Source organism: Fistularia commersonii, chromosome 25, assembly GCF_037954325.1.
Source record: "Fistularia commersonii isolate RoL2024-O1a breed Wild chromosome 25, RoL_Fcom_v1.0, whole genome shotgun sequence".
NCBI lineage: Eukaryota > Metazoa > Chordata > Actinopteri > Syngnathiformes > Fistulariidae > Fistularia > Fistularia commersonii.
In genome coordinates, this window is record NC_141308.1 from 4,288,510 (window position 1) to 4,316,398 (window position 27,889).

General features: G+C 37.2%; 1 long non-coding RNA gene across 1 annotated transcript in view; it reads left to right on the forward strand.

The window, feature by feature from the left end:
• LOC147218886 (uncharacterized) overlaps positions 1-27,599 on the forward strand; it is a 116,919-nt gene extending 89,320 nt beyond the window's left edge. The window contains exon 3 of the long non-coding RNA XR_015108674.1: positions 27,522-27,599. This is a non-coding gene — a long non-coding RNA (uncharacterized LOC147218886). The remainder of the gene's footprint in view (positions 1-27,521) is intronic.
• The last annotated feature ends 290 nt before the right edge of the window (positions 27,600-27,889 follow it).

Here is a 27,889-nt window from a genome sequence, read left to right on the forward strand (position 1 = left end):
GGTGTGCAGTATGCTAGATTGGTTCTCGTACACACGCACATACGGGAGCACAAACCCTCGCCCATAAGTATTGCTCACAGCTGCCATGTCAGCAGGACTCTGGAGCCAGAGAGCAGAGGATATTACATGAAATGGCCTCAATCAACGGTTATAGTTGCAGTACTATGATTCAGACTCAATGTTAAATTCTTGTATTTAAATGTTCATTAGCAACTGCTCTTCAAAATCTTAGAATTGTTTCATATAGAAATTTACTGGATAAAATGGAAATGGCTAGATAGACCATTTTCTAGCCATTATTTCATGTGAGAAAATGAAAAAAACATTTATGGTATGTCAATTAACCGTTATGTCAAATTTATATTCCATTATGCTTCCAAAATACTATGGGTGGATATTAATAAATTATTATCATCGTAAATCTTAACACGATGCAATATTCTAAAATTAATAATGAACAACATACAGTATCTAAAAAAGGCTATCAACATATTTCACTCACACTGAGCTCAGGAAGTGTTACAGGAAACATATATGAATAAATAATGAAGCTAAAAATCAATTCTTACCCAAAGTGGATTTTTTTTTTAAATGTAAGCGGACACATTTGTCATTCAGAAATTGGTGGTGCCCTGAAATATAAAAATCTGAATTCATGATTGAAATCAAAACATTTATGGCTTGGACCCAACATGACTCCTTTTCTGTCTAAATAGATCAGAATTATTCAATTATCCAATTTATATGACAGTATTCTTGTCAAATGTATATTGAAAGAATGCAATTCATAATGTGTCTGAAGCTTCATTAAGCTTATTTTATTATTAGTGTTGAAAATTCACATAATTTAGGAAGCACTCATTTTCCAGGGTTTTCGCTTGAAGTTTGTTTTTTCTGAACTCCACAAACTGACTCGCTTAAGTCACCTTCACATTTTCCTGTTGCTGGTACATTTCTTGCACTTAAAATATTAAAAGACAGAAATGAATCATTAAGGATATTAATGATGTTCTGTCAACTATTCCATAATTTTACTTATTCATACCCTCACTGCTACATGTGTGAAGTCAGTGGTTCTCCAGTAAGGTTTGACTGAAACATATTTTCTGTGTTTTTTACAACAAAATAGAACTAAAAGATCAACACAGTGTTATTTGAAACTGCATTTACAGTTCAAATCAACAAACAGGGCATACAGCTGTAAGTGTATAATACCTATGCATCCATTTTTCTCTCTATGGCTGAAGTGGAAACATAATGACCTTTACTTTACACTGTTTTCATCAGCCGATTTTGATCACTTATCATCTGTTTATATGAGGGCTATATTGCTTATATATTGCTTCAAAATATTGTATGGAGATGGAATGATAAGAAACAGTGGACAATGAATATTGTGAGGTAATAACTCAATGGCATATTATGAGAAGATTAAATTCCTGGAGTGATTATTCCGTATCTCCTCACTTTTCTGAAGGGCTTGTTATTTCTGTAACACTCATGGCTGAGTTCTCTAATTTTCTTCAGCTCTAGCTTCATTCTACCATGTAAATGCAATCAAGTTGCTGACAAAGTGTTTCTTTTGGCAAAGCTGCTGCCTGCCTTCTACATTGTAAAAGCATTAAATAAAGAGGCAACTAGTCCAAAAAGAGATTGATTAATTGCCTTCCCAGGCCATATATTGTGGGTAGTGGTTGTAGGTCACTGCTACCTTTCCCATCAAATTGACTTCATCTAAGGACAAGTAACGGGTTTGTGTTTTATCCTTTTCACATGTATATATACTTTAATCTTATTTGACAAGGTTAATTTGTGAGACCCAGTGTACATTAAAAAAGATCACTGACCCTTTGACCTACAGATTCATCATCAACTTTAAATTAGGTTTGAGTTCATTACTTTTCCTTAGCTTGGGGAAAATGCAAATACAGCTGTATGGGATGTGATGCAGTCTGAGCTGGTTAACTAAACATTATACCCCTATATTAATACAGATTGCCTAACCTGAAAAGGTTACATCAACCTTCATTTAGAGTCCTTTTCACAGTTCTCATGCTCTGTTGTATGTGGCAATGTAAATGTTAGTATAATGGCGGCAAGGTCAAGTGCCAAACTGTGACTGCCCCAGTTCCTAATTTACTTGATGTGCTGGAGGGTTTGGAATTATTTCTCATAGATGCATCAGTGCACCTTTTATTCTAGCTCTGCCCTCAGGGAACAATAAGACAGATGCCAGCTTGATTGGAGATTGCTGTTTCAATTCCATAAGTCATTAATAACTGCCTTAAGAATGAGGCTGTTTTTTCATTGCATGTGCTTATATACTCCCAATTTATCATTCTAATTCCAACAATGTGCCAAAGCATTGAAGGTTTTAAGTAGAACAACACATCAGGGAGAGGGCTTAGTACACTGCAAGAACTCACAAGCAACTGTATGTTATGAATATGACAGGTCACACACACTCCTGGCTTTCTTACAGGCCATGAACCTAATGGATATTGTTTGACCACCTGCTGGTGTGAATATCAGGGTCTAGACCTCTTAAAATCAGACTTAAATAGATACTGACAGACAACCTCTTATTAATGTCATGGGCTCCCAAATGTGATGACAAATTGTACTGTGGCCAGAGGTAAGAGGTCTGGTGTGAAAGTGTCATCTTGCATTAATGTGCAGTGGATTGGCAGCTCAGGCTATACAAGGTGGCATTGAGGTGGGTAAGAGACCCCAGATGAGATCATTGACTTGTGAGCCACACAAGCAACTAAACTGTGTTATTCTTTTTTTACATTACCCAATTATAACAAAATTGGTGATATCAAAAGCAAGATTTTATGTTCTGGCTTGGATTCAAATAGAGTCCAAATTAATCTTCCCGATGCCCCTAGTATATTTAAGAAAATTGTTACTGATACAAAAGTTTAATTTTCGTATACAGTGTGTATTTCTCATACAGTGAAGGGTCATTTAATTTTCTGCTTATTCAGTGCCGTCTAAATTTATTCATTATAGGTTTGCACTCCATATTTCTGTGGAAAAGTTGGCCTTACCAGGTTTTTACACAAATGTGGGTATGTAGGCTTAAGAATTAGTCTAGAATTTGCAAAACTGTAAAGTCTATTGTACATCTCTCATTCAGACACTGATCAGATCCATTATGCACACCGGCTAAACTAGTGCTGTAGGTAAAAAAAGCTATAAATAGGACATTGAAGATTGTCCCTGCAAAATTGTGATATTTATTCAATTTATATTTGTACTTTACAGTTTGAAAGGGCAGTGCTCAATCCATCTGCATGCAAAGTAGGAAAACTATTTGATCTTATGAAAGCTAATTAGATTTCTTGTGTGTATCCTAACATGCTAAATGAGCTTCTCCTCGTGTCCTTCAAGGGCCACATGATTATCATTAATCCTGCCCACAAAGTGGCCACATCTCACTGTCTCTGTGTTGACACTGAATTCCTCAATGATATCAAAAACAATTTGTTGTCTTGACAGTACTATTGATGAGGAGCATTTGTGGTGAAGCTCCGAATCAGTGAAGGATGAATCCTCCTTTCCATTAGGAAAGACATTTGGGCGGTATCGAGTAGAATATAATGCATTCATTTGCAGCATAAGTGACAAATAATTTCCTTTTATAGGGACAACCCAAAGTTCTACACTATAATTTGCCTTTATTAAGTTTTATATTTTACATTTTTTGTTTGTTTTTTTACAACTTTTAAATCTATATTTTTATATTGTTATCTTTCCAGAAATACTGGTGTTAGTCTCTACTATCCATCATTTCATCTAAGGATCTTTCAAAGACGTGCGTGGCACAAATCTGAGTCCAGAGTGAAAGAACATGAAAAATTTGTCAGCAGTATTGATTTGTCAACTTTTCTAAAACTGACCTAAATCCAAGTCCAGACTCTTAGTGAACTGTTGATGTGTTCAGTTAATGTTTTGTTGGGGTTGTAGGTTGGACCAAGAATAAAAGTTGCCTCCATTGTAATAAAGAAATTATGTCCCTATTCACAGAAAAGTGGTTGAGATGCTCTTGACATCTGGTGATAGTCCTATCCAGGTGGAGCCCCGCTTGTATTGTTTATTATTGTTATGTGACCCCATACCAATTACACAAGTTAGATGGCATAATTTTAATGATGCGTCTATAACCCATTATCCATTATATTTGAAGACTGTTTTACAGCAAATATTGTTTCCAAAATTCTCTGATGATTTAACAATAGACCTCTAATGGCATCTAGCCATCTTATTAGAGACACAACAAAAGTAGAATAAAAAGGCGCATCATCATTTTTTGATGAGCTGTTATGATTCACAGCCATGTGTCCATGGTGTATTTTCATGTCAAAGTGAAAAATTAAAATACTTACTTTCGCCAGCTAATTTTGCATGCCTGACAGCAATATGTAAGTAATTTTTTCAGCACATTGCCTTTCTTCTTTCCCAAAGACAGAGAACTGTTGAATGTGCAAATAACATCCAAGTGACTATTTCAACACTGTACAGGAACATTACACATTTTCTTAAGTGGCCACATAGATTGCAATATTGTGGAAAGTGTATAATTAAGATATAAAAACAGATACTCTACACACATTCCTGCAGTATTTCTTATTTATATTTGCAGTCACAAGCTGCAGATACCAATTGTTGATAGCATTTTCTCATAACCCTTTCCTTTCTTGAAACAATAGAGTCTTTGTCAAGGCAATATATAATCAAACAAAATGCTCTGAAATAAAGTGTATTGTCAGATATGCTGAGCAAATATTAGATACCTTCAGTGTCTCAATGGAAAAACTTTGAGGGAATTCCACTGAAGCTGCAGCTAAAAGTAACTGTGAAACCTCACTGTGGTGCTGGCAGTGACACATTTCACACTGAGATATCAGTTCAGGCCCTGACCTTCAAGCCTTTTATGGAAAAACTTTGAGCCCGTTGTGACGTATCCGTAATGACCTTACACAACCTACAATAACACTTTAACAATTCTGTAGCTCAAAGCGATACCACCAGGGGAGAGTAAAAGAAAAAGTTGGTGTAATTAAGTATGAAATTCAAATGAAAGGGATGTTGAATCAGGGAGCTGTTGGATTTTACTTTATTATAATATCCATTACATTAACACGGTGTAATACCTCCTGACACAATTGTATCTGATAGTGTGTTCACTCCCTCTCAGAAAACACCATAAAACATTTCATAGACAAGGTGTATTGGCCTAGCCTCTTAGACCCTGCCTCGCTCTAATTCAGTCTGAGCATCACTACAGGCATCAATACTGTAGATATTTGAAGAAAAAATGGTTACATTTTCAAAGCACAAATTGATTCATGCTCTAGAGCAAAGCTTTAGGTAGATTATTTTTTCAGACAACATGACAATTCAGCTCAATTGGAAGTGGACTTATATTGAACACTGAATTGAATGTACACACCAACATAAAAAAAATGTTTAGTAAACTACTTACAGAAAGGAATGTTTATTAGATTTCTCCTAACTGCAAGCGATTCAGATATGAACATTTAACTGTCAGACAAAAGTTTGTGACTAGAAGTCCAACTTCCGCAGAGAAACTGTGGGGCTGAGGAATTAACGTGGTCTTTGATCAAAGATGTAAGAGAATTTTGTAAGTTTAGGTTGAGTGAACAGTCTCCACTTATAAATGAAAGCATGCCTAGATTTTGGATATTAACCAGTGTCATGCTCCACGGGTAAGGAGCACCTTTTGATTTCATAGGTACCTTGCCAAAGTATAGAGGAAGTATAAAAAAAAACGAATAATTCTACCTACATGCCATCGGAAAGTAATTGAGAATTGAAGTTCTTTTAATAATTAGAAAAAAAGTGTATATATGTATGCCTGTGACTGTCACAGTACATAAACACATACTATGATTACATCATATATGACATCACTTACGGATAGATTATTCCATTTCTTCCAGTCTATGAAAAAGCGATGACTTCATTGTGTAGCCATTGTGTTACTGAGTCACTTCCTAGAATGGGCAAAGTGATTACTGGCAAGGTTTTGAAAAGTCACGGAAAGAGTCCACTGTCATACATTGCAGTGTTGAGTGTTTGATTTCTAAAGCTCGGGTATCGTTGTCTAAACTGAAAAAGTCAGTAGATCCATTACATTAAACAAGATGTATTTACAATGTGTGATGAGGGCTGTGTGATAAGGACTCCAAAAATGTTAATACATCTGAGTTATTTATCCGTTCATCAGTTTTAATTGGTTTGTTAACTTGTATCTCCTTTAGTAAACCTTCTGTTTGAAATCAGTTGTCATAATCAGATGATTGAAATCTACACAAAGCTATAAAACTTGAGCTAGAATTTATTTAAAATGAACGAGAGCCATGCTTATGAACAAAAAAATAGAACAGTTCAAATTTACTGTATTTAGTGGGCATATGCATGCTTTTGAAAGAAGCATCAAAGTATTTTCATGCCTAAATTTAGTAGAGTGTGATTATCATCAAAGTCATCACAAAAAGGATGCGAAACAGAACTTTTTTGATGAGAAAAGCAAAGTATCTTTTGGTGTCAAACTGTCAATGAACAGTACTGATTAATGTGTTACAGAGAAATATGGGCTTGGTCTAAAATCTAGATACATGTTTTCACAGACAGTGACAGTATAGATGTACAGGGATCTGTATATACTGTGTGAACATTGACAGTCTCACAAAATAAGTGGAATTTTATTACATTTCAGTAAGAATACATAGCCATTATGATTGACATACACATTTAACTTATAGCATATAACATATAAAAGTAAATATTATTGTGTCTTATGATAATTTAAAGGCATCCAGTTGCCGAATGTGAGAAATTAAATACTGGACCTCAGATGCTATCGCCTTGCATCACTATGGCTGAATTCGTGCTGAAATGCTGCTTTTTTTTGTTTTGCCCTGCAAAATGATTCTAGCAGTAAACCTCAGTAAGTGGATTTCACATCACAGCATCTATCGTCTATAAGTTGCAAGTATAATGAAACCACATATCTTGGTACGTTCGTCGAGGAGGTTGGTTTTTCAGACTTCTGTGCAGGAATAAAAGTGGATAATTAAAGAGACAAGAGAATCCAGAGCAGACAAGTACAAAGGTCTTTTTCTGAACACCGAGTAGTATTTGCAGAACAAGTATTTAATATTGCACATGAAAGCACAGATGAATATTTTTTCACTTTGCCTGCATTGTTCATTAAACTTACTCCATGGACTTTAACTAAAAGACTTATGCTGCAAGAGACTGAAAACTGCTGCGGCTTTTGTTCACTTTTATTTGATGTTTACGGGAAGATGAACTGCAACAAACACAAGGTCATGTAAAGCTGTGGTAATGTTGGAAGAACACATGTATCACCAGATGAAGCTGTACTCCACATCTTTGTGCTGCATCTATCATTTTCTGGGGAAAACACTAAGAGCAGTGTTTTGTTATTTTTATTCTTTTTCAGTAGTCTACACTGCTGCAGGTTTGGGAATAAAAAGCCCTTTGAATCTCAAAACTAACCAATGCATTGAATACATGCAATGTCACTCAAATTGTCAAGATGCTGTGTAAGAGTTTCCTATTTCTGTTCATTTTCACTGTAAGTACTTCATCATTTTCCCACCAGCTTTAAAAGGTTTATGTCGCTTCAGCAGCTCAGCCAATATGTCCTCAAGGTTCAAAAATGTTATTGCATTGTTTGAAGTATGACATCCCATCGGCAAATATCCCACTAAAATTCAAATATGGTTATCTTTTTAGCTAGATTTAGATGTAGCTGTCTGGTTCAGGGGCTTCCTATTAATATATTTTGACAACATTGAGCCATTCACCCATATTACTGAACTGATGCAGTGACAGTTCTAAGCTATTTTCATTTCCCTTTTCCATGGTATTGTGAAATTATAGGTGGTACACTAGAAAAGTCATGAATTACCAAGTGAATCCGAACTGAACCGTATATCCTTCATAGCACGATCCAAGCCAGTGTATTGAGTTTTGGTCCTCTGTGACCTTTAGATGAAAGTAATGAACTATTGAGGCTTTGTATGCTAAACTAGTGGGGCTTTATATACGGAGCAATTAAATGGTTTTACTGATAGTATTTCCTCAGCCTGAGTGATTCTGCTCTAATGGTGGGGCAAAGATTTAAAAAAATCAATACATGAGTGTGATTAATATAAGGTACATGAACAACATCTGTCAAATCTGATGGAATGGAATTGTTAAGCATGACAGCAAGCTAATCGAAAGTGCACCTCTTCCCCAGCCCCTGAAAAAGGTTTAATAATTTTTAAAACATTTGCATTAAAACTCAAATTTGAGAAAGGTGAATCCATAAATGGATCACGAAAGGCTCGATTGGTACAAGTCTTTCCATCATTATCATTATGATTGTGTCTCGGACTAAAACTTTGCACTTTGATCAGTTAGTTCAAAAGTGGCTTTCAAATATCAAACCCTGCAAAAAATATAATTTTTAAGTAGTTACACTGAATCATTCAACTATAGGAACAAGAAAAATACATGATACAAATAAAGCTTAATCGGGAGATTAATGACATTGTCAGCACAAGATTGGGTTGGATAGGTGATATAAGGCTCACAGCTCAATATACTCATGATGATAAATTGATAGAATGAAAAGAAAAAAAAGGATTTTGTCATATCTGAGCTTTTATTATCATTATTTATCCATTTTATGTAGCCCTGCAAACCCCAGAGTCAGATCGCCAAACTTACTATTCCTGGGGTCACATTTGAATTCATATTTTAATTTCTAAAAAGTGCCATATCGCATTGACTTATCAATCATTTCAACAACATTGCTTTTATACTTCTCCCGTCAAAAGAAGTCTAATCAATTTTGTGAAAAATTACAAAAATTAGTTGCATTAAAAGATAATGAAGTGAGGTGCTTGGGATTCTGACCGTGTATGGGTTATTGAAGGATACATTGAGGATAAATTGCTGTTGCAATCATACTCTTGGGAAAATATAGAAGCCAATAATTTGGGCTACAGTGAGCATTTTGTATTCCTCTGTATTCATTTATCAGCATATATACCCTCCTTTTTGGCCCACTTTAATTCCCCTGCACAAAGACACATTTCTTTTAATGAGACTGCCCTAAAAATCAAAGAATGCTCCTTTTGTGTATTGGAATTACATCCTGCAAGACCATGTCTTCTGTCAAAGGTGATATGATGAAAACTCATTTCATAGTCATTTTGTCTCTGCTGCATTCATTTTCTGCAATGCATATGACTGAACAGAGTGAGTATTTTAAGTCTTAGTCAAATATTGTATCAGAATTGTTTAGATTGCCTTTTTTTATCTGTTTATCTCTTTGTTTATTTGTTCATTTTTTTCTCATTTATTGTCAAGCACTTTGATTTTATTGCATTGATAATTAAATTTGCTGGATGAGATAACGATAAACTAATATTTTTTGTTTATTTATTTATTTTTTCCGTTCTGTTGTCTATTGCCACCCTCAATGTTGTTGTTTCTCTCCCTGTTGTCTAATTGTTTGTGGATGTCTGTCAATATCTTCTAATTGTCTTCTAATTGTCTCATTTTATATTTATATTCATTTATAGTGTTATAGTGACACCTGAACTGGTGTTGTGACAAAAGAATTTCCCCTATGAGGATCAATAAAGTTTATCTTATCTTATCTTATCTTATCTTATCTTATCTTATCTTGTCTTGTCTTATCTTATCTAACACACATATATATACATATATATTTATATATATATATAATTATGGTGGCATACATAATATATATACATATATACGTATATATACGTATATATATACACACACATATATATACTGTATATGTGTGTGTATATATATGTGTGTGTGTTTGTGTGTGTATATATATATATATATATACACATATATGTATGTATATTATGTGTATATATATATATATATATATATATTATGTGTGTTTGTGTGTGTGTGTGTATATATATGTATATGTTGTGGCAGCACATTATGTAGGACAACTCAACTCATCACCACTTGCAACAAAGCGCCTTTCAAGGATCCCAAGTCATTGGAAATATCCCTCTGGCATATTTGAGTAAACTACGGGTCTTCCCAGCAGGTGGACATGTCCGGAAAACCTCTAATAGAAGGATACCGGAACATGTCCGAGGGGGATGTCTGAACCCCCTCAACTTATTTATGTTGATACAAAGTTGCTCTGCTCCAATGTCTGTATTTCTCACCCTATCTTACAGACTAAGTCAAGCCACCCTATGGAGGAAACTCAGCAGGTTTCACTAAGTGTGTGTGTGTGTGTGTGTGTGTGTGTGTGTGTGTGTGTGTGTGTGTGTGTGTGTGTGTGTGTGTGTGTGTGTGTGTGTGTGTGTGCGCGCAGGGGGGAGGGTCCAGATCATTATGAATTCTTGTCCAGTTGCCACGACAACAAGATTTTGACAAGAATTAATCATCATTGATCTTTTTCCCTATCTATGTAATTGCAAGGAGCTAACCCTTAGGTTAGGAAAACCTCCAACTCACAGCTGCTCTGGCAGGGACTTCTGTATATTCCAACACCTGCCCAGCACATTTTTCTCTGAGAAATTCCAGAAAAGGACAGACACCAACCACTCTCTGGGAGCTTGGTTTGAGAGAAAATGCTGTCCAAAGAGCCAAGTCCTACTATTTCTCAATGGTTTCATTCAACCTCTCATAGAGGCTCAGTTTTCTTCCCTGCCAGAGAGGTAACATGCCACATCCCAAGAGCCAGCTTACGTCCCAACTTCTGTCTTCCACCTGGACTCTGACGCGTTAGTGTGCACTCTCACAAAAATATGAAATCCTGTTCATCACATTGCTAGGGAAAGCAAGGCATTTTCAAAACTATTGGAAGAAAGTGTTTTTGTTTTTCTAGAGTCACAATGGAGTTGTTTGGATGAGCACACTTTGAGTGGTTATACAAGACCTATTACAAAGAGCAGGTCTGAGCAGGGTGTGAATGATGCAAGGTGGACAACGACGCCATCCATCAGCTTGAGCCGAATGTTTCGCTTCAGATAGGCATGCTTGAATGTTCCCACCCGCTCTTTTTGTGTCAGAATATCAGCAGATAGAGCATAGTCAGGGCTCACAAATGGCTTTTCAAATCCATTTATTTTACTGTAAGGTCTTTCAACCCCTGGTTTTGAAGTACAAGCCAAAAATGTACTTAAACACAAGCTTTCTCTTAGACTCACGTCTTCCTTTTCCCCCTCCATCAGTCATTTTGTTTTGACTCACAAAAAGATTTCCGCAGCAGTGAGAAAGAGATACAGGCAGGAAAGGCGAAGGACATCAGGAGAGCTCAAATAATGAGATGTCAAGCAGGGCAGACTGTAATTGTTGATTACATTATTCCAGCGCTTTTGGAATTCAGCCACAATGCTTTCAGGAATATAAAGTGGTGTCCTCAACATGTTCCAGATTGGTCCTTTAAAGTAGAACCAAGCTGTCCTGAATTTCAATATTTTAATACTTAGTAATGCTATTTTATAATCTACAGGCGAAGCATAGGTACATGAACATAAAAGCAAGAAAAGCAAACATTTAAGATCAAGACTAATAAACTCAACAAAAGTATACAATTTTTCAATAAAGACTGATATCCTTTGGTCTCCATGACAGGGTTTAGCAATTTGTTATAATGGAACAGTCCAACCACACCATATCATTCTGTATTTCTGAGTATCCTCTGGCATGTTTTATCTCTTTAAGTGATATGTCATGTCAGCTTAACTGATTTTCAAAACCTCCGTGTTACAGTAAACTGGCCACTGTCCATATGAATTATTCACTTTAATACAATACCTTGATATTTTGCTATCATAGAAGAAGCTCAAGAGAGTAAAATGTCTTATTTTTATAGAAAGATAGATCCAACAGGGCGACTTGACAGTTAGATATATAGATATAACTATTCTCTTCATGATGTATTTGTATCTCTCTCTCTCTCTCTCTCTTTCTCACACACACACACACACACACACACACACACACACTCAATTGTAAAATAAAAAAAGTAAAGCTCACGTACTTCATGTTAATTATAAAAAACATCAAAAGTAAATTTACTTTACAGCAATTGGATCGGACAAGTATTTGATTCTGCGTCAGTGCCAATATTTAAAATATGAATTTACCCATTATCCAGTCATGACAGTAAATGGTTATTTTTACAAATTTCCAAATTGATGTGTTTGTTCTCCTGACTTTTCATAAAGGTTTTGCAGCCCTTTCCATTGGTAGATTCATTCATTGACTGTACAGTTTACTGTTGCACATAGGGTTGCAGTGGGGCTGCTGCCAATCTCCACTGAGATTGGATGAGAGGCAGGCTACTCACACAATGACAGGGCCACATTTAGCAACACAACCACCTCTTTAACACCTATGAAGGGTTTAGAGACTCCAAAAAACAAATGCCTATTTTTGCCTTATTTTTATTTCCCAAACTACTAGTTAGTGCTACTTTATTTCTGGCTATCATGCTTGTATTGGTCATCAAGGTAAAGAATGCAGAATATGGCTGCATAATTTTGTATCTATTATATTACTGCAATTTTATTTTGTTTTATTTTATTAAACTGCTATCTAAGATTCCCCAGGACAGGAAGCACTGGAATGTTATCTTAACTTTGTTAATTATAAATGCCTGTTTGTTGGACAAGCGGCCAGTACACTTATAACAGCTGATGAGTAGAATCTGTCAACAATCCATCTCAGGTCTGTTTGTAGTGTCTGCTTCTCTGCTTGCGTATTCCATTTTGCTTGTTTATGTTTCCATCATTTTCATTTTTATTTCCCTTAAGTTAAACCACATTTCAACCTTTATCTTCGACCACCCAAATTTTGGGGGATTTTCTGAGTTTTCTGTCTTGATAATGCTAGAAAAATGAGATGTCACATAAAGTAACAGTGCTGTTACAGAGAGGGGGTCTGGCCACATGTCCCTGTACTGAAGCTGTGTGTTATTGTTTTCATTTATTTCATTTCCTACAGATATATATATATATATATATATATATATATATTAATTAAGGCTCACACATTCCTGACTTTACCAAAGGTTGAGCAAGGCTGTAACTTAATACTTTTTATTTTCTGAAAGAGAACCAGAATTAGAATTATTACTAGTTCCCCATGAACTGCTTTGCGGAAAGCTATCAACAATCTCAGTTTTTCTTTGTACTGTTCCCCAAATGAGTTGTGTTAGTTTTGTAGGATTGAGTGAGCCACTTAAAACGCAACACCGAAGCAGAATGGGGACATTATACATGCATCTGTTGCTTTTCTTAATATCACTGGTTGAATAATGACCTACTCTTGAGCACAGTTATCTTTGAAATCTTTACTGTGAAAAAAGAAAAGCTTTGGACTGAAAGAGTGCTTTCTTGCATGCTGATCTTTTCAGTCAGTTTCCTTTTTAATGGAGTCTGTGTCCAGTGGTTAGGGACTGCTGGCATGAAGCCGTAGTGAATAGCTCAAGACTAGCTACTAAGATATTTATTCATTATATATTTTTTATTTGGGGGTATATCAAAACCTGCCCCATTTCAGTAGTAAGGACAGCTTACTTTTATGCACATTCCCCCTTGACAAATGTGTCTCAAGGCCACACTAGTAATCATCACTTTCAGCTAATCATTATGCCCTGGTTCATAGCACAACATCATTGTTTTCTATGATGAAGCAGGCTGGAACCAAATTAATTACCCTGTCATCTCATTTTCCTTGTCTTTTAGACTGCTGGATTTTCTGTGATTAGTTCTACGTCATCTATGAAATGGCGGGTAGGCCACAAAGTCTTTTGTGTCTAAATTAATCAAAATTATCCTTTCCCCTGGCTAAAAGGGCCAGACCTTGAGCTAATTGTATATTGATTGTGCTGTCTCACAGTGTTTTCCTTCAAAATAAAAATGGCCCCAATACCCTTTTTCAGAGTTTGAGCTGACCCTGAAGTTCAGATTTTTTTGGGTGGGCTTGCTTGAGCCACAAGTGGTTTAGTGACAGTCACACAAAACAAAAGGCCATTGGATGTTTCCGTTTTTTGATTGTTGTTGGCACCAAAGTTGACTCTTCGGTATTAATAAATATGTTTTACACTGGAATTAATTTTTTCTCTACAAGAAAGGTAACATTGGAAGAGATTATGTGCAAAATGGGGAATAAAAAGCACCTCAATAACACTAAACTCACTAAATAGCAAGATAGCAGTTTATTTTTGTTTTTCTAATGTTGAATATATAACAGGAATTTCATTACGAGATCTAATAACCTGCAATATTACATCCCTAGTTTAACTTATATATTATATTATCTCCGATGTTCCTGCATTTGAAGTTTTAACTTCACTGCATAGAATAATGTATAAGCAGAATTGAATATGTCTGTAAAGGTCATCCAGGTCATGGTTAATTGTTGTCAAATCTTAGCATGGAAACTGAACTTGGTTTTCTATCTTAGTCTATCTTAGCCAGCCTTAACTGAGCAGAGGAGAGGATCATCCGCACAACCTTTTACCCAGATATAACATAGTGCTGAGATTCATCCCGAGTCAGATCAAAACACACACATGCACCCTGCAACCCACCCAGAGAGATCAACAACCCAAACCACGGCTACTCCCTCCTGAGCCTCGGCCTTAGTGAACTAACGGACTTCCTCTGTTGTACACGATTTACAGATTAGCTTTACAAATCCCCCCTCAAATTTCATCTCAGGTGAGTCACTCAAATTCGTACATTTGTTCCCCCAGCTACACACACATATGGATGCACACATTAACAACATCCCCATTCACCCAAGTTGCTGCACAAAAACTCATTCATTAACATAATGTACCCTCTCAACTTGGACCAATGCCCAACCCCAGCAGTTTTAAAGTATACTACATACCCCCCCTCTCTTTTGGAACTGAAGAAGCCTCTCCAACAGGGATAAACAATTTCCAAGGAGAAAAACTAAGTAATGTTGCAACAATAAGATTTGATAGAAGAGCTGTATACCTCAGAGCTATTTTACTGTCACTGATTAAAATCTGATTAAACTCTCCACAATAATATATTATATCATAACAAGATTCTAAAGTGACTCCCATTTCAGCAATAACCAGTGAAAGGCAATATCTAAAAGACTGAAGCCAGAAAACATAAACACCAACATAATGGTAAGTGGTAAGTACTGATTGTCTGGGGAAAGTTCAAATGCCGGATCTGTTTTGGTAATATGAGATACTCACTTTTGTAATAAGGCAAGACATAGCAAACACTTTTCACATTAGAGATTTTGTTTATTTCACCCATCTAAATATGTGGGATACAAAATGTAATTTGTTAAAACACCAGAGAATTGCTAGTATTCACTGAGTTTCTTGCAGTCCTCTAGATGCTGGTCTCTGAAGGTAGATTTTCAGTATGCGAAGGATGAAAATGTTGAGTTTTTGGAGCAATATGTTTTAATTTTCACTAGAACAAGGGTTGGCAAACTACGGCCCGCGGGCCACATCCGTCCCGCCAAAGGTTGGTTCAGAATTCATACTTGATGTAAATGATTGAATGATTGGATCAATGAATGTGGGAACTCAAGCAGGAGAATATTTCATTTTTAGAGCTACTTGAGAACACTTGAGAATTTTCCAGAGCTGAATGACACAGATTGGCTTTGTGATTTAGCCTTTAATTTTGATAAATTGCTACATGAATGAGTTGGACGTGAAGCGACAAGAGAAAAAACGTTTTGTGCATGAAATGCAAGCAAACATTATAGCCTTCAAAACCACGCTGGTTTTACTTTCAAAGCAAATGTCAAACAAGTCTGATAACAAATGTGTTTTTTGTTTATATGTATCATATCTTGTGGTGACCCGGCCCGTCTGTCAAATTTTAAAAGTCAATGAGGCCCCTGAGCCAGAAAGTTTGCCCACCCCTGCACGAGAATGTATCCCCCAAATAAGAAAAAAAACAAAAAGCTTCATACCCTGTATAGATATCAATCTTTATTCCAATTTATGTTGGTTTATTTTTTGCTTGAATTATTTCTAAGGGAAAATACATGACAAGCAAAAGTATATCATTAACAACTGCAGCAATCGAGCTGCTCGGACACCATCTGAGAGGACAGAACTATAATTCATTTCCAGTGGGAATTCACTCAGGATGTGAAGAGACGGAGGGAAAAAAAGAAGGAAATTCAAAATGCAATGTAAACATGTATAATGAAAAGTCATATTTTGCTTTAAGCATTTAACTATCTGTATACAAGCTACAAACTATTTTTGCCACATGATTTAAACAACAGTCTTGGCTGCCTTGAAACTATACAATAAAATAAATAAATAAAAATAATTCCTTTTAAGTCAGCATGAAATTACAAAAAAGTTCCAGTGTTCTGTCTGTCAGACTCTGTTATCTGACTGTAGAAATTAATGGAAAAAAAATATTTTCGTCACTACATGTTTGAGTAAGTGTCTATGCTGTTGTCTATGCCTACAACAGTAATGCATTAGCACAGCCAAACAATGTTTCAACTTGTTGTTAGCAAGACTACAACATTAACTTCTCCTTTTTTACCATTTCCACCACAGCACGAACATGCTGCAGTCAAAAACCCTCAGGAGACCTTTTGCCTCTTCGTGTTTTTTGTTCTTTTAACTGGCCACAGGGGACATAATGTAACATCATTGTAATGAATGGTATTCAATGAAAAGCATATACCATTTAATTTTTCATTATTTTGAAACTAATCATACCGCATCCTTTCAAATATGTGCTTGTTCCATTATTTCAGAACAGTTTTATTTTTAAACCAATTAATTGCTCAAAGATAATTGCACACTGGCCTACAGATGAACTCTACAGCTCCCAAGCAGTGGTGAATTTACCCAGACAAAAAGAGATGAAAACCCAGGAAAAGAGATATTCTTTGGTGGCTTAGCCTGACCTCTCATGGGGCAACCAAATCATACATACAGGCTTATTGAAAGTAACACATTACTAAAATGAAGAAACTAAAATAATATATATTTTACACATGTCTCTTCAAGGTCATGGTAAGCACTGAAAAGCAGACCCCACATGGTGATCAACCAATGGCATATTGCAACCACCCACCCATAAGATACTACAAGACAATCAGTTCTCTAGAATCAGATTTTTACAATGAGACAATGGCACCAACATGGCACTCTGAGTGCTGCTGTTTATCTTAGCTAGCTCCACTTTACAGATCCAGGGGTGTCATGGTCAGGGCCATATGCAGGCCAGCTCTGGGCATGAATAGCCATGATTATAACTGTAATGATGGGAATTTTCTCCTTGGTAGGAGAGTACAGTTTAGGTAAGGCAAAATCTGTATTTCCTGAGGCAGTCCCAGGATCAATCCTAATTTATTTTTGCCCCGCCAGTGTGTGTGTGTGTGTGTGTGTGTGTGTGTGTGTGTGTGTGTGTGTGTGTGTGTGTGTGTGTGTGTGTGTGTGACACTTAATTGAAACTGTAATTTGTCAATATAGCCAACTGTGTACGTGTGTGTGTGTGTGTGTGTGTGTGTGTGTATTAGATAAAAAGAGAATGAGAGTGAAAGAACTGCATTGAACAGAATAACAAAATAGCTGTTATTTAAAAAAATGCTTTAATCATTTCTGATCATTCACCTTGATAATAGTGTAACTTTTCCCTCAAAGCGAGTTTTCTTCTAGAATCACACACTTCATGGGTAGCTCATTGTAGAATAAATTGTATTTGTTAAAAAAAGAATAAATAAAAATACATCCATGTAGAACAAAGAACTTTAACACCACTATTGTTTTATGAGTTACAGTGTGTTTCTTTGAACATTGGCCTGTTTTGTCAGAAGACTCATCTATAAATACATTTAAAAACAGAATGGGTATCAGCCTTTCACCAATTGAAACATTTCCCAGAAAAAAATCGTGTTCACAATTTTACTCTCATTTGACACCGATCTTACCTAGCATCCCCTCTGTTATTAATGTAATCTGTTCATATCCCTTGTATACCTAATGGCGAAATGAAGCTGTGTTCTCTGTCAGTAAGCTGGTCCTCCACCAACTACCAGCGGCCGGCTACATAACTGAAAGTAGATAAGCAGCTGCTGCAGCTTTGGGGAATCACAGATGTCGGTAAACAAGTTCCCTCATATCAGCAACTAATTTCAAGTTTTGGCGAGATACTTGTAGGAACACAATGAAACACCCATAATATCACAGCAAAAACATAAAAACCCAGGGCACGGAACTTGACTTGGAACCGATTTTCAATTTGGAACCAACTGGTGATTCAATAAATGGAAAATATGGTATTAGCATTTAGTGCAGTGCAGTGTTTACTAAACCATTTCCTTTTTCTTCAGCCAAGTGGACTCCAAAATGAAACACAACTCTCAGTTAAAGATTAGCTAAATTGGATTAAGAACAAACAACATTTTTCTGTGGACATATATATCAGTGAACATCAATTTATGCCAATACATGTTCCTCCCCTGGGACTGTTTACACCAGCCACGTCAATAAAAACATAAATCCAGTGATCTGCACAGCACTGTAAAAATAGGAAGCATCATTAATTAAAGAAAGTTTGTACTTCAATTTGGTTCTCAGTGAAGACCTAGATGAAACTAGAATCATTACGGGCAAGACTTATGACTACTCTGAGGAGCCAAAGAGCTGGATCCCTCTGGCTCTAATTCGCACAAGCTATAATCATGTGATTCATATTTTACAGCCTTCCCTTTATGCTTCAGCTGATTTCTGTTTCCTCTGACTGCACATTATTTTTTAATTATTCATTACTTTTTCCTTCATTTTCTTAAATCTGGTTTGTTTGCTGTTTTCTTTCTGTCATATTGAATGCTGAAACTGTAAGTAATGTAACTTTTCTAATGCTTTTTTGTATGTTTTTTCTGCTTCTATGTTGTCCTTGGTATTAGTTAAATTTCTAATTCAGCAGCCCTATTAGTCCATAAGAGTTTCTTGTCTTTGTCTCATTGTCTTTTCATATATTTGTTTACTTAGTTATATTTTTGCGCCCTCTACAGCTGTAATGCTAACAATAAAATGAAATAAAATCTGGTGGCATGGTGGTGCAGCGATTGGCGCTTCTGCCTCATGAAGGTCCCTGGTTCAATTCCAACAGGTGGCCTCTCTGTTTCATGCTCTCCCCATGTCTGCGTGGGTTTTGTCTGGGTTCCCCAGTTCCCTCCCACTGTCCAAAAGCCTGCAGTAGGTTAATAGAAGACTATAAATTGCCCATATGCATGAATGCAAGAGTGAATGGTTGTTTATCTCTATATCTGGCCCTTTGATTGACTGGTGACTGGTGACAATCATACCTCTCACCCAATGACAGCTGCGATAGGTACCAGTTCCTACATGTCTCATTGCAAGATAAACGGTGTACATAATGAATGAACAAACACAAATATTAAACTATCACCTTCTTTAATAGCCTTTCAGTAATGACATATCATGATGTGATGATTTTTTTTATCATCAGTATGTGCGCTGCAAAGGAATCATAATATTGAGGAGAATTTTGTTTTCCTCTTGATTTTGTGAGCTGTCTGTTGTAATGTACATATGTGGAAGCAAAACTAACATAAAGGCTCAAATAAATAATTCAAATTCCCAATATGACCTTATATAAGAGCTGTGCAATAAATCCTACTTTTATGAAACTCATATCATTGTTATTGGACTGTCACAAAGACATTGATTCCCCTCAGAGATCTGATAGAGATTCTGAGGATATGGGTTGTCATAGTGTTGTATTGGGTAACTATTCTTGCATTTTTTTCTTTTTTCCTTTTTTTCTGTTACCCTGTTTCCTTTATTTTTTGTCTTTTCTCCTTTCTCCTTTTTTGTATGAAACATGACTACATTTTGTTTTTGTTACTATTTTCATTCTACACCTTTCCAGCCCTAGCATTTACAGCACCCATTCCCAATTACTCGGCAATCGATAATCGATTACTGAATTATTCAATAAAAAGGCAAGCACTTGAGCAATTCTGCGGCCATGCTTGAAAAAACAATATATAATTTTAAACCGATCTCACTCCTTTTGATACAGAATAGAGTAGTAATTGCATGCTTCAAATTGTCATTATAAATGTAAAATCATTGTATGCTAATAGGTACCTTCAACAGCAAATGTGGAAGAATCCTCATACTCTTTTCACTGTTAAAGTACACATACACACACATATTTACATATACACTGTGTTTGTCAAACCCAGGCACGTCTCCATGGAGACCACAGCTGAATACAAAGATTGCCTAAATCATTTGATAAGTAGTACTTAACTCTGCTCTCATCTGGCTTCTTGTCTGGACATTCTTTCCAATTTGATCTGAAACTTAGTGTTGCAAAATATATGGAGCCATTTCATTCTATTACTCTGAGTTATATGAGATGACATTTGGGACAGCTCTTCGATAAGTCGTACTTGGGGTTAATTAAAAATGCAATGGTCAAGTCTGTATTTCTAATAGAGCTGACGGGAGTTCATAAGTAATTCAAATTGATTAGATATTAAACCACTGATCTGGAGCGCCATCAGTTAGAAATGTCTGTATGAAACAAATATCAGATCAGAATTGTTGATTCCTGTTGCACTAATTGAACAGTGGATAGACATCAAAGAAAGTTGACAGTTGTTATTGATTCATTAATTGTAATTCACTTCAAAGTCTTTAAATCTCCTTGTAGTAAGCACTTTGCAACTTAAATTCCTCACTAAAATAATGTACTGACAGTAATGTACTGTGTGCTGTGTGTGTGAGTGTGTGCATGCGTTAATTCTTTGCTTTACACAGACTGATTACTTAATCTCATTATGGAAGTTTCAAATTATATTTTGTTTATACAATAAAGATAGGGAGCAGGGATTCACTGAGATGACAATGGATGTTGTGTGCCTGTGTGATTGCAGGTGAAAGTCACGCATTATCAAACAGGGACTGTGTTCCTATCTTGCACAAGTCTACACGGACAACAACTCAAACATCCTCAGTTGCATTTTCCTCACGATCACTGACAGACACACATTACAAGTGTGTATAGATTGTTTTGTAATTGCAAAAAATGTCATTTAGCAGCAACCATGAACACTGTTAGAATGATAACGCTATACAAACATTTTGCAATCACCCTGCCAACAACATTCTGAAGGTAACAAAAATGACTGTCAAAAAAGCTCTGCTGTTGCTCTAGTCTCTAACATTAAAAATTCTGATAATAATATGTTGTCATGTAAAGCTCTTTGACTGTGTTCCATAAATTATAAAGAAGGCTGTATATGGATTGTTGTTTTCAATTTACTGACAAATTAGAGAAACATTAAAAGTCATTGACCATTCTGAGTCGTCAGCAAGTTGTACTATGGAAGTCCTTGTGTTTGCGCAAACTATACAACAGACCATTGACTGGTGGGTCATGCATTACAAGACTTTACATCATCCGGCCCCTGTGGCTGTAGGCGCACTCCGACATGGTGTTGGGAAAAACCCACCTGGGAAGTAAATACATGAATACAAATAAATGACTTGTTCCCAGTGCTCTCTTTAGAGTGATATAGATCCTGGGCCATGACATTACACTACTATAATCACATTCAGTCATTTGGCACTTGTCAAAACCAATAAAATACGCTTATGCATGTAATTTATCAATATACTGTGTTAGACCATCAAAAAAATAGTTGCATTCAGTATGACTCCGGTAATCATAACCAGTTATTTATTGACATCCCCTGTACCAAAATTGAAAGATTATAGACAGAATGTTTTCATTTGGGAAAGGATATGGAGAATCCTGGAGATTCCTATGGAATTCTTAGTGCCTCCAAAATAGTAACTAATTACTATATACTTTATTTGTCAGGGATACATGCAACGGCCCTGCAATAGACTGATGACCGACCCGGGTGAACCCAACTTTACACTCACTGCTAGCTAGGATAGGCTCTGGCACCCTAGCGACCCTGTGTACAGGATAAGCAGTATAGATTATGAATGAATGAACCTGCAGTAAATATCTCTTTATAAAGACATACAAAGTAGATGTTGGGTATTCAGGCCTTTTGCAAAAGCTAATTTGCAACCCCGTATTTAAATTTTGCTCATGACTCCTGAAATACTAAGTGGCATATAATTCTGCTGATCGAAAATGTCATAGAAGAGAGATTTCTGGAAGGCTACTTGTCCGCTTTTCAGATACATGAAGTGAATCAGATTTGTGAAGAGAAGTTGGTCTGTTTTTGCTAAGTATAAGCATTTTCCTGGTGCAATGGGACTCGAAGTAATAAATTTTGTACTTGATCAGTTGGTGTTTCCTAAAACACCCCAAACACATTTATTATTCATTTAAAATTCAGAGCTGTCAGCTATATCAAGTATGATTTTCTTCATTTGTTTTCAGTTATTCATCGTAACTGAAACTTATAACATTAAGGTTATTCTTATTAACCCTTAACACCTTCCTTGCTATATGTACCCCATATTTGTATACCACACATTAAAAAAAAATTTCAAGCGCCTATTGTGAAAATCTATTGTTGCTAGTATTTGAGCAATAAGTACATGATAATTCTGATCCTCATAATGAAGAGTAGAGCATGAACTATGCCATTCTAACCAGAGATGTATTGTAGCCCTCTGGATATTGCATTGAAATCATATATAGTTCATTTACAAAAAACAATGTTCGCTGCTTGTTCAAGAAACTGCACTGTATTTACAACCTTGTTAAATTAAGATTAACTTGTTTGAATTATTTTTGACTTCTTGGCACCAAAGTTACACCAACTTAAGTGTCGACTTTTTGTCCAATTATTTTATGGAGCAAATATTTATTATGTGCTGCAAACAGGATGTTCGATTGTTAACTGAAGTCCAAATGTACTACTGTTATGAGGTAATGTGTGTGCTACAACAATTGAGGCTTTCCCTGCAAAGTAAAAGTGAGACATAGGTTTCTCTCAATTCTATTTGTCATAATGAGCCACAGTTAGCAGGGAAAAGCAATTGAGAGAGATGGGAAGCGGGTGATTTTATTTTAACAGCTCATTTGGCATTCATGTGTAGTACCTTCAGCCCGTGTTCCTAATGGCCTTGAAATATACATTTCAGCATGAAGTGGCTTGCTAGTTCATAACCCCCTCTGCATTCTTTGTCTCGTGCTTCCTCACCAGCTCTTAGTTCCTGATGGTTGATGCCAGCTCTCCATTCACCTTCCTCATCAATAAACCCCTTAAGATGCCCTTTCTCCTGAGTGTCCTTGTGCTTGGGTCAGGCACACTTTCCTTAAATATGACAGAAGAATCTGGCCATTCTGACCCAACGGGTGTTCTCCGGAGAGCCATTGCTGAGCAGAGTTCTCTTGTTCACTCCCACGATGCTGTTCTTAGGTCCCTCAGCCTACAAGAGCACTAACCAGCGCTTGGATCAGCTGACTCAGCTACTCCTGAGGCTTCAGCCTAGTCCATCACCCCAGTCTCCCAGGCCCTCCCCACCTCCCTAGATGTTAGCACACCCATGCAAGAGAAATTCTCAGGAGAGGTAGGCCATTGTGGGGGATTTCTCCTACAGTGTCTCCTAGCCTTTAATCGTTTCCCACATTGCTTCCCCCATGACAACGCTAAGATTATTTTTATCCTGGGCCTCCTTTCCGGCAAGGCCCGAGTATGACCTTCGGTCAGGATCCTGACCACGCTGTTCAATCCCAGAATCCCTGGATGGTCACACAGGGTCAGCAAACTGTAACTGTTTTCTGACTTTGCTGTTGAGTTTAGGATACAGTATTTGTCTGGGTGGAACTCTCTTGCACTGAAGAGCGACTTTTTTCACACCCTCAATGACTCCTGGAAGGATAAATTAGCTTCCTTGGATGAGCCTGAAACCCTGGATGGACTGATATCTTTGGCTATCCATCTTGATAATCACCTGTGAAGGAGAAGCCAACAACAGGTCGTGCATAGGACTTCTCCAGGTCCTGAACCAATGCAAGTCGGTTGGACCCGCCAACAGAGGAACATCAGCGGCAAATACAATCCAAACAGTGCCTCTACTGTGGATCCTCTGGTCATTTTTTGCCTTCCAAGGAGAGAGAGTTTGCCAGAAGATGCAGGAAGGCTGGTAGGCCATCTCAGAACAGGTTCCTCTCCTCAACTCCTGCTCCCTGCTACTCCTGTTTTTAACGGCGACTCTCTTGGCCTCACTGCGCTCATTGACTCTGGTTGTGAGCAGAATCTGATCGATCACTCAGTAGTCCACTATTGAGACCACACCTCTGTCAGCACCGTTGAACGTTTCTGCTCTCAACGGTAGAGCCGTACCTCAGATCACCCACAAAACCAAGCCCTTAGAGATGATGCTTTTCGGAAACCACCGTGATCAAATCCTTCTACATCTTCCCCACATCACACTCACCCATCGTTCTTGGCTTAAACTGGTTCCAGCACTACAACCAACACCTTAACTGGTCTGGGCTCAGAGTTGAATCATGGTCTGCCTCCTTCTAATCCTGAAAAAGCTGACCCGGTTTGTTCCCAAAGAATATCACGAGTTCAGCCAAATCTTTACCAAAGATAAGGCTCTCCATTCCTCCTCACCGCCCCTGTGATTACGCAATAAATCTTCTCCCTGGGGCTCTGCTACCGTCCACCATTCGGCTCTAGAATATTTCCCGTCCAGAAAGGGAGGCCCTGGGGAGGTACATTCACGAATCATTCTCTGCGGGTTATCCACCATTCATCTCCCTTGGGGTGAGGGTTTTTCTTTGTTGGTCGGAAGGATGGTTCCCTCTGGCCTTGTGTCGACTGCAGAGGACTGAATCAGATCACCAAACCTCCTGTTGTCAGCCTTCGAATCCACTCAGGGTGCAACCGTTTTTTTTTTTAAGCTTGACCTCCGCAACATCTACCATCACGTTTGGATCTGCCTTGGAGACGAGTGGAAGACTGCCTTTAAGACCCCCATTGGGCATTTGGAATACCTGGCCACGATATGATGATATGCTCACAATTCCCAGCTGTCACTGGTCAGTCCCCTTTCGAGGCCTCCCTGGGTTACCAACCATCACTCTTCCCTGCGGATGAGTGACAGATCGTCACCACTTCGGTCCAACATCACATCCGTCGCTGCAGGCGCGTCTGGTTTGCCGTGCTGCAGCGCTGCACCTCTGAGCAAAACCGCCGCTTTGCTAAACCAGAGGTGGTCTCCCATCTGTTCACCTTGGGAAAGAGTCTGGTTTTCCTAGCGACATTCCCGGAAGTTGGGCTGCTAGATCCATTGGCCATCCTTCACCCGACCCTCCATGTACCCCAGGTCAAGCCTGTCCATGCTCGTGTCTTGATTTTGGTCAGGGACACCTTCCTTAACCATGACACCTGTTTGGTCATACCAAGTTTTTATATGTAAGAATAATTCTGTGGTAACACAGACAGCTGTTTCATTGTAAACAAAAATAAAAATGTTTAGTCCATAAGGATTTAGCTGAAAGCTGTTGCAAGTGTTTAATGATAATTTAATATATATACATAAGCTTTGTAATACACTAAAAGTAGAATATTGTATTATCTGTGTTTATTGTGTGCATGATAAAATGACTGGTCCCTGCATTGCTTTGAGTAATAGCTCTTCAGAAAATAAGTGTTGCATACTTCACTCATTGTCTTTGAAAAATGTGTGGTGGTTGTTTGTTCAACTATAAAACTATAAATCATACACCAAAGAGGTGGATGTGTTTCCACACAAAGGTTAAGATCCTATGAGGGGGGCATGCATTCATTGCTATCGTCTGACCATCCTGACACTTTCTGATCAAGAGAATAATAGCAGAATACACCAAGATTCTTCACTGCTGTGTTGAGTGGGCAGAAAGTGTTGTTTTTCCCCTCCCCATTATACCCACAGAAAATAAAAACCAAAGCCAACATTCTTTCTCCAGAGGGGGCAATAAAAAAAGATCAGTCAGAGAGAGAAACTTGTGAGGCACTGAGGAAGGCTTACTGGTACAGGTCAGGAATTTACTGCTCATAGCACATTGTATCCAAGTAATGCTGGGGTTACATCTAAAGACTAAGGCTGGGCTTATACCTTTTGACTAAAGACTTAAGTCTTATTATTTTGGAAATTGTAAGAGAATCTTAAGAGTTAAATGTGAACTAGCATTCTTAAGTTTTTTCCTAGTCTTTTTCCTAGTCTTAATGCATGACAGTATAATAGTCTTAATGCATGACAATATTAAACATGTGATATAATCACATGTCTTCGCATTATGTCACCATCAGGCTGAATCAACAGCTAATAGATGAGCTCCTACAAAACCTGAAAAAAGGAAACCAGATCAGTATTGGCAGCAAAGATTGTATTTTTGGTTGGTTTAGAAGAACAGGAACAACAAAGAACACCCTTATCAGTTTGTAAAATCCAGAAAGAAGAGCTGTGGGCAGAACAGCCCAGCTTGCACATTGTCAACTGTCCAACAAATCAAGACCAAGTGGAGAGGGAAAGCAATAATAATGATAATAATAATGATGTCTTTGAACGTGTAGTGAAATTCCTACTTTGCTGTCCGCAGTGCGTTTGGATAAGTGCTCATAGGAAGAGTGTAAACATTATTATAAATATGATCATAGATATGAATATGAACAGTTGCAGTGCTTGACATTTGAATTCAGCTTGGTGTGCAACTCACCAAGTGCAGGTGCAAGGATGTGTGCAATTTAAGTGGTAGTTCAACATCCAGCATCCAACATCCAACTCCAACATCAGTAAGTCACCTTATTGATGTTGGAGTTACTTCACCTTATTTTTATCTAATTTTTATTTTACCTCTATTTTATATATTTATATCTATTATTTATTTTATGTATTTATAGATGTTCATGCGCTCTGGATTGCTATGTGAATTTCTTTGCCCTCTAATTGCCCCTCAGGGACTAAAGAGAATAAAGTTTCTCTGATTATGATTATGATTATGATTATAGGACTGAAATAGCAGAGGCTCTCCAAATACCCACTGAAAACATTGCATGGGGACAAAAAAATGCCTAAAGAATCTAATGGGAGTCTTTTCAAAATCTTTTGAAATCTTTTCAAAATCTTTCGATAAGATGCCCACACTCTTTGGTCTCTGCCCAGTCTCAGTGTTATAAGACTGCCCTAAGACCCAAAAAAACTAGTCTTAAGATGTGACCTGGTGTGAGTTGATAGTTTCACACCGTTTTTATAATTTCCTCAATCTTATGTTTCTTTATATGAGGCTCAGCTCATTGTCATTTAAAAAGCTACATTTATGTATTTCACAGTGTGGCTTTTCATCATTCATTATCTATACCACTAATCATTCTCGAAGGGTCACGGTAGGCAGGCTCACCGGGATAGGCTGTCACACGTAGAGACATACAACCATTTACTCTCTTATTCCCTTTTCCAGGTAATTTCGTCTCCAATTAACATACTACTTGTTTTTGGATTATGGGAAGAAAAGGAGAGAACCCCACGCACACAAACTCCACCCCCCGTTGGAATCAAACAAGGCACCTTCTTGCTGTGAGTAAGTGCTAACCACTGCGCCACTGTCAATTTCAATTTATAATTTAAAAATCAGATCTCTCAGTTAAAGTGACCTAATTTTCAACTTAAGAAAATGTATATTTTCCAAGAACTGGTCCAGGTCAATCAGTCATTCATTATCTATGCTGCTTTTCATGCCAACAGTTTTTGCATGGAACCTACTACCAAGGAACTGACTGTATGATTTTTTAATGCATGCTTAAAAACATTTGGCTGTTAATACGGCAT